The following is a 10,641-nucleotide window of genomic DNA, read 5'->3' on the forward strand; positions in this document are numbered from 1 at the left end:
CATATGGCATATGTATGTGTATGTGTGCGTGTGTGTGCATGCATGTGTGTATGTGTGTGTGTGTGTGTGTGTGTGAGAGAGAGAGAGAGAGAGAGAGAGACTGGGTCATGTCTAAAGTGATGCCAGTCTTTTCCAGGATTCCCCTGTCATGCTGCCTCTTTTTAATTGAATTTATTGGGGTGACATTGTTTAACAAATATTTAAGCTTTCAGGTGTACAATTCTATAATACATCATCTGTATATTGTATTGGGTGTTCACTATCTAAAGTCAACTCTCCTTCCATCACCATTTATCCCTCCCTTGACCCTCTCCTACCTCCCCCCACCCCCTTTCCCTCTGGTAATCACTGTACTGTTTTCTGTGCCTAAGAATTCGTGTGTGTGTGTGTGTGTGTGTGTGTGTGTGTTTGCTTAAATCCTGTCACCATTTTTCATGCCTAAAGTGATGCCAACCTTGTCCAGGCTTCCCCTGTCATCCTGCCTCCTTTCTGATGCCTACTTGAGCCGCAGAAAAGAACTTCAGCTAGGGCTTCTCTGTACTCCTCCCTCTGGAAAAGGTACCCTGGACGCACAGAGCTCTTCCTTTAGCTCATCACTGGAAAGCTTCTGTTCTCTTCTGAGCCTCAGTCTTTTTCTCTGTAGAATGGGAGCTTCACTCTCTTTTCTCTGCCCACATTGCTGGAGTGAGGAAAAGTGGGGGAATTATTAAAATGGTGTAAGATAAACCCCGGAGAGCTGGTGCTCTGGCTGTTTCCACCTGGGTCGTAGGCTTGGGATGCGGAGAACAGCCGGAGCTAGCCTTCAGTGGTAGCTCTGGGCAAAGTACCCTCTGAGGAATACTCCGTGGCACAGGGTGCTGTCTGCAGCTGCCCCCAACTCGCTGCTCAGAGAAGTGCCCAAGCAGGTCCTTTCTTTTTTTTTTCTTTTTTTTTTGACCAATACAAAAGTTTATTTAACAAAAATTCAATGTGAAAATGGACTGAACTCTATTTTTACATTGTAGTAAAACAGGTGCTATGGAGAGGGGACACGTGGAAGCAGATGATTTCTCTGGTAACTATAGCCATTCTTCATACTCGTTCCAAGGCTTCTAACATGATGATACTATTTCCTCGTATTACCACCATTCCAATATTGCTCTGTTGCCCACCAGTTGCCATCTCCACACATTCATCTATCACAAGATTCATAAAGGGATCAAATCCCCGTAATATTCCTTGGACATGTCTGCCCCCATTTAATTTCAATGACAACTTCTTGTCCATAAATTTTTTTAACTCGGGAGGGTGAGCTTTGCTCATGGTGGCCAAGCGAGCTCAAAGATACTTCCAAACGGAGCAGGTCCTTTCCTCACCTGCTGTCTCTCCTTCCCTGTCTCCTTTCTCTTTCTCTCCCGTATCCCATGTACTCTCTCCTTTATTCATGTGTCTAGAATAACCATATTTTTCAAAGTAAAGATTGGGACATAGTCTGACAATGGGCCGGAGTATTTGAAATCGGAACATTTCTGGGCATTCTCGAAAGTATGATCACGCGAACACCCTTACTTATACCTCCTTCTTGGCTCTACTGCTGCTCTGGAATATAACTACATGGCCATAAGCTAGCCAGTTGGGGTCAACACGATGCAAACTATCCAGATGTTTAGAAAAGTCCAGATGGTAGATTTAATTTTTGCAGATTTGCTTATTCTGAGTGCCCTGTGGACACAATTCAGTAAAAATAAATAGACGAATAAATAAAATAGCCTCTACAACCCAAGCAGTGAGTTGTTGAGCATCTTGTTTTCAAAACAACCAGACAAATTGGGTTTTTTTCTTCCTGCTGGCATTGCTTTGATGCTGTGCTATGCAGACTTTGTGTAAGCTGTCTCTGACCACGCCCTCCGGGGGACCCTCCCAGGAGAGAGACTTGGCCAATGAAAGAACAGCCTGAGGAAGGGACACCATGGTTTGGTTTTCTGGAGCCATGGGGTCTGTGTAATAGTGAGTAGAGTCCATCATCCAAATCCTTATAATCCATTCACTCATCTACCTGCCCACTCACCCATCCATCCACCCACTCACCCAGTCACCCAGCCACCCAGCCACATACCCATCTACCCATCCACCCACCCAGCCACTCATCCATCTTTCCACCCATCCTCATCTACCCACCTGCCCTTCCTTCCTTCCTTCCTTCCTTCCTCTTCCTGCCTTCCCACCTTCCTGCCTTCCTATGTCCCTCCTTCAAAATGTATATGTCTACTACGTGCCTAGCACTGTGCCAGATAGCAGTCCCTTGCCTGCTAGGACTCACAGTTTATTGGGTGAGACAGATGTGCACACAGCTGTTAAAACAGTTGTAGAACACACACACATGCATTTCTTCCCCAGACCCATCTCTGGATATTCCCACCCTCCTCTCCTGGTTTTACCCCCCTGCCATCTCTCTCTCTCTCTCTCTCTCTCTCTCTCTCTCTCTCTCTCACACACACACACACACACACACACACACACACACTCCCCAGGGTGGGACCTTGTCTCTAGGAGTTTACAGAATCCTGGAGAAGGGCAGCCCCTTTGTGGCGGGGAGATTTCCTTCCCAATAAGTTTGAATGGCTGGGAGCAGGAGTGACTTACATGTAAAAGTCTGAATAACATCTTTCTCTTACCTTTCCCTCCAGCACTCTAATTCATGTTTCTCCACAGTATAGCAGCTGCCCCCTCCCCCGCCCCGGGCATAGTTCTGGCTGGTGTCTGGCCTGGTGGGAGAGGATCAACAAGAGGAGAAGGCTTGTGGCTTTGGGAGCTTAATTAAACGTGTTTGCAGAATCCAGAGCTGGTTAGCTAGAAAGGCACAACGAGACAGAGGCTGGTATTGCGTTGAAAGAGTAATAAACCCACGAGATAGAGATGCAGTGGCCTGGCAGCCCCACTGGGGCAGGAGGCGAGGTTGACAGCTGCTCTTTTCTGATGATTGTCACAAATGTTAGAAGAAAAGACAGCTTGGGCTTCCCCCATTCCAGGAGAGAATGCCCCAGGCTGTTGTCCTGTCTAATCGCTCAACTGCTAGTGGTTGTTTTTCAAGTCTGTAGGTCGGATGTCATGTTTAGCCAACTGGGAAAAAGGAAAACAAAAGCTATTTCTTCTCCTCTAATCCCTTAGAAAAAGAAAAGCACCCGTATGGGACTGTTTGCTTCTCTCTCTGGTGCACCCATCCTGGGAGCAGTGGCTCGGGACAGACAGGGGAATTCTGGGAGTCCCAGCAGCAAACCCAGACGAGGCTCCGGTTGGAGGCCCGCCTCCCGCTAGTCCACCTCTTGTCCCCTTTATCAGTGTTAGCATGCTCCTCCACAGCCCTGGCTCTCTCAGAATCACATCTCTGTATTTTTTGCAGGCTATATTGGGTTTAAATGACTCAGGTCCATCCCACCATTGCCTGGGGGCGTAATTAATAAAAACAGGCCTTTGGCACAGTCCAATGAAGAACCTTCCTTTCTGAGCAACAAAGTAAGTACCGGTATTCAGGGAGTGGCAGTGAGGGGTGAGCCCCACACACCCCTCCTTCTGCAAGACCTGCAAGCACGCCCCTTCCTCTGCTCCCAGGCCACGAGGAAGACTGTGGACAGACAGGTCCCATCCTGGTGGGCGGTGCCAGCTAGGAGCCCTCACTTTTGGTGATAGCCAAAAGCTGGAGAGCGTGTATTAACACTTCCCTCCCCCCAGCTCAGCTGTGTGAGCCCTGTGTGCATTGGGGCCCTGGTGTTGGGTCAGCAGCCTCCCCTTAGTTTTCACAGCTGTCAGATGCGCTCTCCTCAGGGGTTTGGAGAATGCTGATGGGGCGGGGCAAGTCTCAGGAAGGATTCTGGGCAGTTTTAGTTTCCGCCTTTGCAAAAGGGTGGTAATTCTAGAATTAAAATAAAATAATTGGTATAATAAAATCAATTCTGTCCACTTTATAAAGCTGGCAAAGAAGCAAGGCGAATACATACTTGGAGAATTCTAGATAAACATGAATATTGTAGTTGTCAGGCAGTGCCTCAATTCCTCCCTGCAACAGAGTAGGAAATGAATGAATCAGATGGACCTGAGACTTAGTAGTTGCCACCTTCCCAAGCTGTTTGAACTCTGCGAGATTCATTTTAACTGGGCATGACACTTGAGGTCGAAAGTGTGGGCTTTGGCGTCATGATCAGGCTTTGCCACCTACTGTCTGTTTAACTTTGAAAGATGTATTTCGACCTCATTTTCCTCATCTGTAAAATGGGAACAATCATAATTCTTACCTCATAGGATCATTGTAAGAATTGATAACGATCACTCACTATGTACAGTTTACAGCTCAGTGTCTGCTATGTGATTAAGTGCTCAGTATAATAATGATAACCATATATAATAAGCTTCATTATTCTTATTAATAAAGTAGAGGCCTGGTGCATGAAATTTGTGCATGGGTGGGCGGGTCCCTCAGCCCGGCCTGCACCCTCTTGCAATCTGGGACCACTGGCTCCTAACTGCATACCTGCCTGCCTGATTGCCCCTAACCACTCTCCTGCCTGCCTGATTTCACCCCTAAAACTCAAGCTTCTTTTTTTTAAATTTTTAATATTTATATTTCTTCTTTATTTTTTATTTTAAAATTCAAATTTCTTAAGAACATAAGGCGTTTAACAGTATTCCATATTCCTTACAGAGAGCTAAGCATGGCAAACACAGCAAATACTTAATACTTATGGGCTTCTATACAAACACTTTCCAACCAGGGATGTTTTAATAGGCCGTCTCCAAAAACGTGCACTGGAAAACCTAAAAGTAGAGTGCTCAGATTTCAGGCATCAGGCGCTATTAGCAGGATTTCTATCCCAATTAAACTCTAATTCTGAGCTCTCACCAGTCTGGACAAACTGCCCTTCACGATCTTCAAAGTTTCTTCTTCGTCACTATCCCATTTTCCTCCGCTTCAAACCAAGGTAACAAACGAAACCTTTCATTCTGATCTTCCTCGCCGCAAGGGAACAGCAAACCTCAATCGAAATAATTTCCCGCCAGAAGTCACGACCAAATATTGCCAGACTGAGGACTACAGGGCTGGCCATGCACATGCGCAATAACAGGCTCACGGTCTAGCGGTAGGCGCCCAGGCGTCCTCCACCATCCCACAACCCTCTGGTCACATATTTCCGGTTTTTCTAGCTCCTCCTTAAGTGGCGTTTCCTTCAGTCACGTTGCAAGTCCAGGGCCTCTTGTTGGAGAGGATTTTTCTGTTCTTTGACGTTGCTAGCTGTTTACTATTTGGAATCAGTGAAGTTTTGGGAGAATTGCCGCTGCCACGAACATGTCGGTCCCAAGCGCTCTCATGAGACAACCGCCTATTGAGTCCCCGGCTGGCGCCGTCCTGGTTCGCAGTGAGAAAGGTACTGTGCTGAGCCGTTTTCCCATCGGATCTTCCCCTTCCTTCCCCAGCACACTCCACACCTACTCCGGCCGACCACCCCCACCCCGCAGACCTCAATGTCAGAGGTTCTCAAATAAGGCACTGGACAGTATTAGTTTTGTGCAATATTGAAAGATCCTCTATGTGTCTGTGCTTGACTATATATTGTTGTGGGAAGGGAGTGGGGGGAGAGCCAGGTTCTGAATGCCAAGTTAAACAAAGTGAGCAGGTTTCTCTCTTATGAACCTTCATTATGGGCAAGTGTGCAATGGGAGTCCTGGCAGACCAGGTAGAGAATTACCCTGTGATATGCAGTATTATTTGAAAGGGGGATTGTTTTTGTCCATAGAATGTCCGTATTAGAGGTCAAAGAATCTGCAGTGTGTTGTTTAAACAAAGTGGGGTTTTAGCTTTTTTTCAGATGAAAGAAAACCAGAAATAAGCAGTCCAGGCGATTGTGACACCATGATATGATCTGAGACCCAGGCTCCTTTTTATCTCTTTCTTCTAATGTCCTCAGCTCCTTACGTCCATCCTCAAGGTCACTACACAGTTCCAGATGGCCAATGAAATCTGGCCATCGCACTCTGTTCCAAGCGGGAAATTGGAAGGGGTGAAGGGCATAAAGTATGCTCCCCCTTAGTGAATATCTTTCTTAAGGCGAGTTTCTGGAAGTCCCATCCATGACTGCTGTTTGCATCTCATTGATCACATTTAGCTGCCATGGAGGCTGGGAAATGCAGGCCAAGAGCTGGGCACATTTCTGTCCTGACTTAGATCAGAGGTTTATAACTAAAGAGGAATGGAAGAAAGAATGTTGAGCAGGCCAGTAGCCTCTTCCAATTGAACATTCCTCAGGCCAAGTTTGGGAAGTATTGATCTATGTTATTTTCCCACTGATCTCCAATGTTTTGCTTATTCACATTCCACTTGGACTTGGTTTCTCTCTCTCTTTCTCAGTCTCCCTGTGTATCTTTGTCTTTCTGTTATATACATATAAACAGAAATATACATATATGCACAAATAAATGTCCTAGATTATCTATCCTATGTAATAAAAGGCTAATATGCAAATCGACTGAACGGTGGAATGACTGGTCGCTATGATGCTCACTGACCACCAGGGGGCAGACACTCAATGCAGAAGCCAGGTTCATGGCTGGCGAGCGCAGTGGCGATGACAGGAGCCTCCCCCGCCTCCATGGCAGTCGAACATCCCCGAAGGGCTTCTGGACTGCAAGAGGGCACAGGCTGGGCTGAGGGACCCCCAAGTGCACGAATTTCATGCACTGGGCCTCTAGTAGAATATAAAAGACTAATAGAATGTCTGAGCATAAAGAGACATTCACTGGTTCTAAGCTCTGATTACACATTTGAATCACTTGCGAGAACTTGTAAAAATATCTGTGCCCGAGCCCCCAGTGTGAATTGTAATTTTTGGAGATAATGCCCAGATAGCTCCCCTAAAACTTCCCAGTTGATTCTAAGATGGGAAAACTTCCTGTGTAGACAAACATCATCATTTTATAGGCAAATTGTCTGTGAAGTCATTTCTTTCATGTCTGTTGTCTCCATTAGACTGTAAAACATATGACAGCAGGGATAGTATCTATAGGGTGTCCCAAAATTCACACAAGATTTGCAATTGAATTGAATTGCAAATCTGGCGTGAATTTTGGGACACCCTATATAATGTTATCACTGTGACTACAGAACCAGCTCAGGACGGAAAAAGGGGAGGGTAGAGCTTGAGGCCTTTGTTCCCTATTTTACCTTTCCTGCCTCACTGCAACTAAAACTTGCCCCCACCAGCACTTCTGCATACCTCTTCCTCAACCCCTTAAAACCCTTGACCTAGTCCAGCGAGCAAGATGGATTTGAAGCATCATTAGGTCTCCTATCTTCTTGATTGGTGCCATCTTGACCAATAAAACTTTCCTTACTCCAAACCCTGATGTTTTAAGCTTTGGCCTTCTGAAGCATTGGGCACAGGGATTTTGGTCTAGTAGTATCACCATATTCATCCCAAAAACTTGGCACAGTGCTGGCACAAAGTTAAGAAGGGGAAGGGGAAGGGGAAGGGGAGGAGGAGGAAGAGGAGAAGGGAGAAGGGAAGGGGAAGGGACTCATGCAAAGTCACACAGCAAGTATGCACCGAAGCCAGGTCTCTTGACTTCCTGCTCAGGGCTCCTTCAGTTGTCCCACTGCTTCCATATGGTCAGATGGCCAGACCTTGGACCGCTTTATTCCAGTGCTGATAGGTGTGCTCCCGTGTTCCTACAGCGCTAACTGCATGCTGTGGTAATTGTTTATGAGTCCCAGGGAAGGAACCATACCTTATTTCTTCAAGCATCACCAACCACATACCCTGCCTGGCTCACCATAAATGACTGATAATAGATAACTGGTAGGTGGTGGTGGTGGGGAACCTATGCAAATTCAGTTTAGAATGCCATCCTTTCAGGGTCTTTCTTATCAAAGGCCACTTTTCTGTCTTCAACCTTCCCTTGCTATGCCTCAAACCTGGACTTTACATCTTCTCTAGCCAATGCTCAATTTTAATTACTTGTTTGGTTGAAAAGTTCTGAAAACTAACAGTTAGGTACTAATGATTGACAAGGTTCAATGGAATACATCTTTTTGGTGTCCTGACTCAAAAGAAAGTCTAATGGCCAGATTTTAAGTATAGAACCATAGAACTCATGGGGAGCATCCAGGGGAGTAAGCAGGGTGGCCTTCCTGGAGGAGACATCAAATCAGTCAGGAAGGCAGCCAGGTGCTCATCTTTGAGTAAGGCTCCTGGGAAGCACTCTTGGGAGTCAAATTTTCAAGTCGGCTTTTAGAGGTCTACTTTGAGCATGGGGTTTCCACTTAGCCCCACTGGGAGTGGTATAAGAGACCAGGAACTTCCCTGGGATGTTGTGGGGACTTGGCCACAGGGGCTCAGGCCACTCAGGTCAAGGGGGAAGAGAATGCACATTCAGCGCCTGAGGCAGAGCTCTTAAACGTTAACTCATTCTTCTTTCTGTAGGGATTGCTCAGCCAGCAGCCCCAGAGGGAACAATTAGGATGTTTATCCAAACTTCAGCCTCTTTGCTCTGTAATTGATTTTTCATTGAGTGTATTTAGGAAATGGTTATTTACATGAATATAGCCACACCAGGGACATGGCAGCATCTGATCACAGGAAGTGGGAGGGAATCTAGATCAAAGCGGGGAATCCAGTGGGAGGGAGCGTGGGCTTGGAGGCTGACAACCTAGGCTGAGAGTCCCACTCTGCTCCTGACAGTGTATATTGGGGGAAATTATTAACCTTCTTTGCCTTCATCTCCTCATTTGAAAAAAAGGGGTAAATTTACTTCCTCTGAGGATTAAATTAAATAACGCTTACAAAATGCGGAGAGCTGGGCATGCTACATCCTATACATTCACTAGGCTGTTGTTGTTGTTACTATTATTACTATTGTTACTGCTATTTTTCATGCTGGGGAAGCTTTTTGGTCCTCTGCTTAGCCTACCTCACTCTAACCATATCTCAGTGCTTGGGCCTACGTCTCACCTCTTCCCCAAAGCCTTCTGCTATGTATTGTTTCACAGGATTTCAAATCCAGTTGTTTCTGATAAAACTGAAGTGTTTTTTCTAAAAATATATTTTTATTGATTCCAGAGAGGAAGGGAGAGGGAGAGATAGAAACATCAATGATGAGAGAGAATCATTGACCAGCTGCCTCTTGCACGCCCCCTACTGGGGATCAGGACCTCAACCCGGGCATGCACCCTGACCAGGAATCCAACTGTGACCTCCTGGTTCATAGGTCCACACTCCACCACTGAGCCACACCAGCTGGGCTGAAGGTGTTTTTATAAGAAAAGTTATTTTGATGTAAGCGTGAAGTTGTGTCAGGTTGTCATCATGGGCATTTGTGCTTGTCGATAAGCACCTGGTAGCTCATCTACTGAGGGCTTATGGATAAGAACATGGGGAGAAGCAACTATAGTAGCTATGGGTACAGGACATTCAGACCAGGGGTACCCAGAGTATATGAGGACCACCCGCTCAGTTCAGGCAAGGAGACTCTTAGCCATCTGAAAAGCTCTCGGAAGAGCTTGGGGCTCCTGCCGTGGTAAGGCCACTCTTAAACAGCAGCAGCTCCGGACATAGTCTATGGGCTGGCCAGTCGGGCCCTTCTCTTTTCTTTAAAAGTTTTTTTTTGAACATTTTTATTGATTTCAAAGAGGAAGGGAGAGGGAGAGAGAGAGAAACATCAATGATGAGAGAGAATCATTGCTTGGCTGCCTCCTGCACACCCCACACTGAGGATCAAGGCCACATCCCAGGCATGTGCCCTTGACCAGAATTGAACCTAGGACCTTTCAGTCCGCAGGCTGACGCTCTATCCACTGAGCCAAATTGGCTAAGGCTTCTCTTTTCTTTAAACTTGCACCAGTCATGCAGTGGCCGAATGAGAGACATTAATTAAAGTACGACAGAAACAACTTAATTAGCTCCTAATGGTCACATGCTGCCAATTAAACACCTTGATGACTAGTTGACTCTGGAGCTTAATTAGGGATTTCTAAATAAATCTAGCCCCGTGCCACTACCTGTCAGCTTAGGAGCCAAATCTTTTCTTGGATGTGCCTGCTCTCACTTGGGGGGAAGCAGGATGGCTGGTTTGGGTGGAGAAGTGACATCAGATATTGGCGACTCTCAAGATTATTTCAAGGTCATCTCGTGTAGTTTAGACTTGGTGACTATCACTATACAGGTAATATCTCACTCCCTGCCTGTGCTACTTCCACAACCCTGGGAACAGGAATCTTTAGCTAAAGGGCCTTGAGAGAGGAAAACTGTCATGCGCACTGTGATTCTTCCCTTCTGTGGGGAATGCGCAATCCCACCCTCTGGGTCCAGCTGTTGGCTGCCTGCGCTCAGGCTTCCCTCTGAACAACTTGGGATCGAATTGTTATGAATGAGGGGCCAGAGTTTAGCGGCATCACAGGAGGGAAGGCTTCAGGCTCCTGCACACCCGGTATGTGTTAGCAGAACCGAGAAACTGCTGAAGATGCCAGACTGTTAGTCCATGGAGAGGTGAGGCCACACGGTACTTGCAGGGATGCCGAGGAACTTGGCTTCTGTGGAGCTCAGTGGAAAAACCAGTGTCCTCTACACCCACGTCCCCACGTGCCCTGGTCCTGCTCCTAAGCCCTGTCCCCACCACTCC

General features: G+C 46.6%; 1 pseudogene; it reads right to left on the bottom strand.

Annotated features, from left to right (window-relative positions):
* Window positions 1–953: 953 nt before the first annotated feature.
* Window positions 954–1,332, bottom strand: LOC138995639 (small nuclear ribonucleoprotein G pseudogene; annotated as a pseudogene).
* Window positions 1,333–10,641: the final 9,309 nt, after the last annotated feature.

Source organism: Myotis yumanensis, unplaced genomic scaffold, assembly GCF_028538775.1.
Source record: "Myotis yumanensis isolate MYYU_CA2020_CCGP unplaced genomic scaffold, mMyoYum1.0.hap1 SCAF_17, whole genome shotgun sequence".
Lineage (NCBI taxonomy): Eukaryota > Metazoa > Chordata > Mammalia > Chiroptera > Vespertilionidae > Myotis > Myotis yumanensis.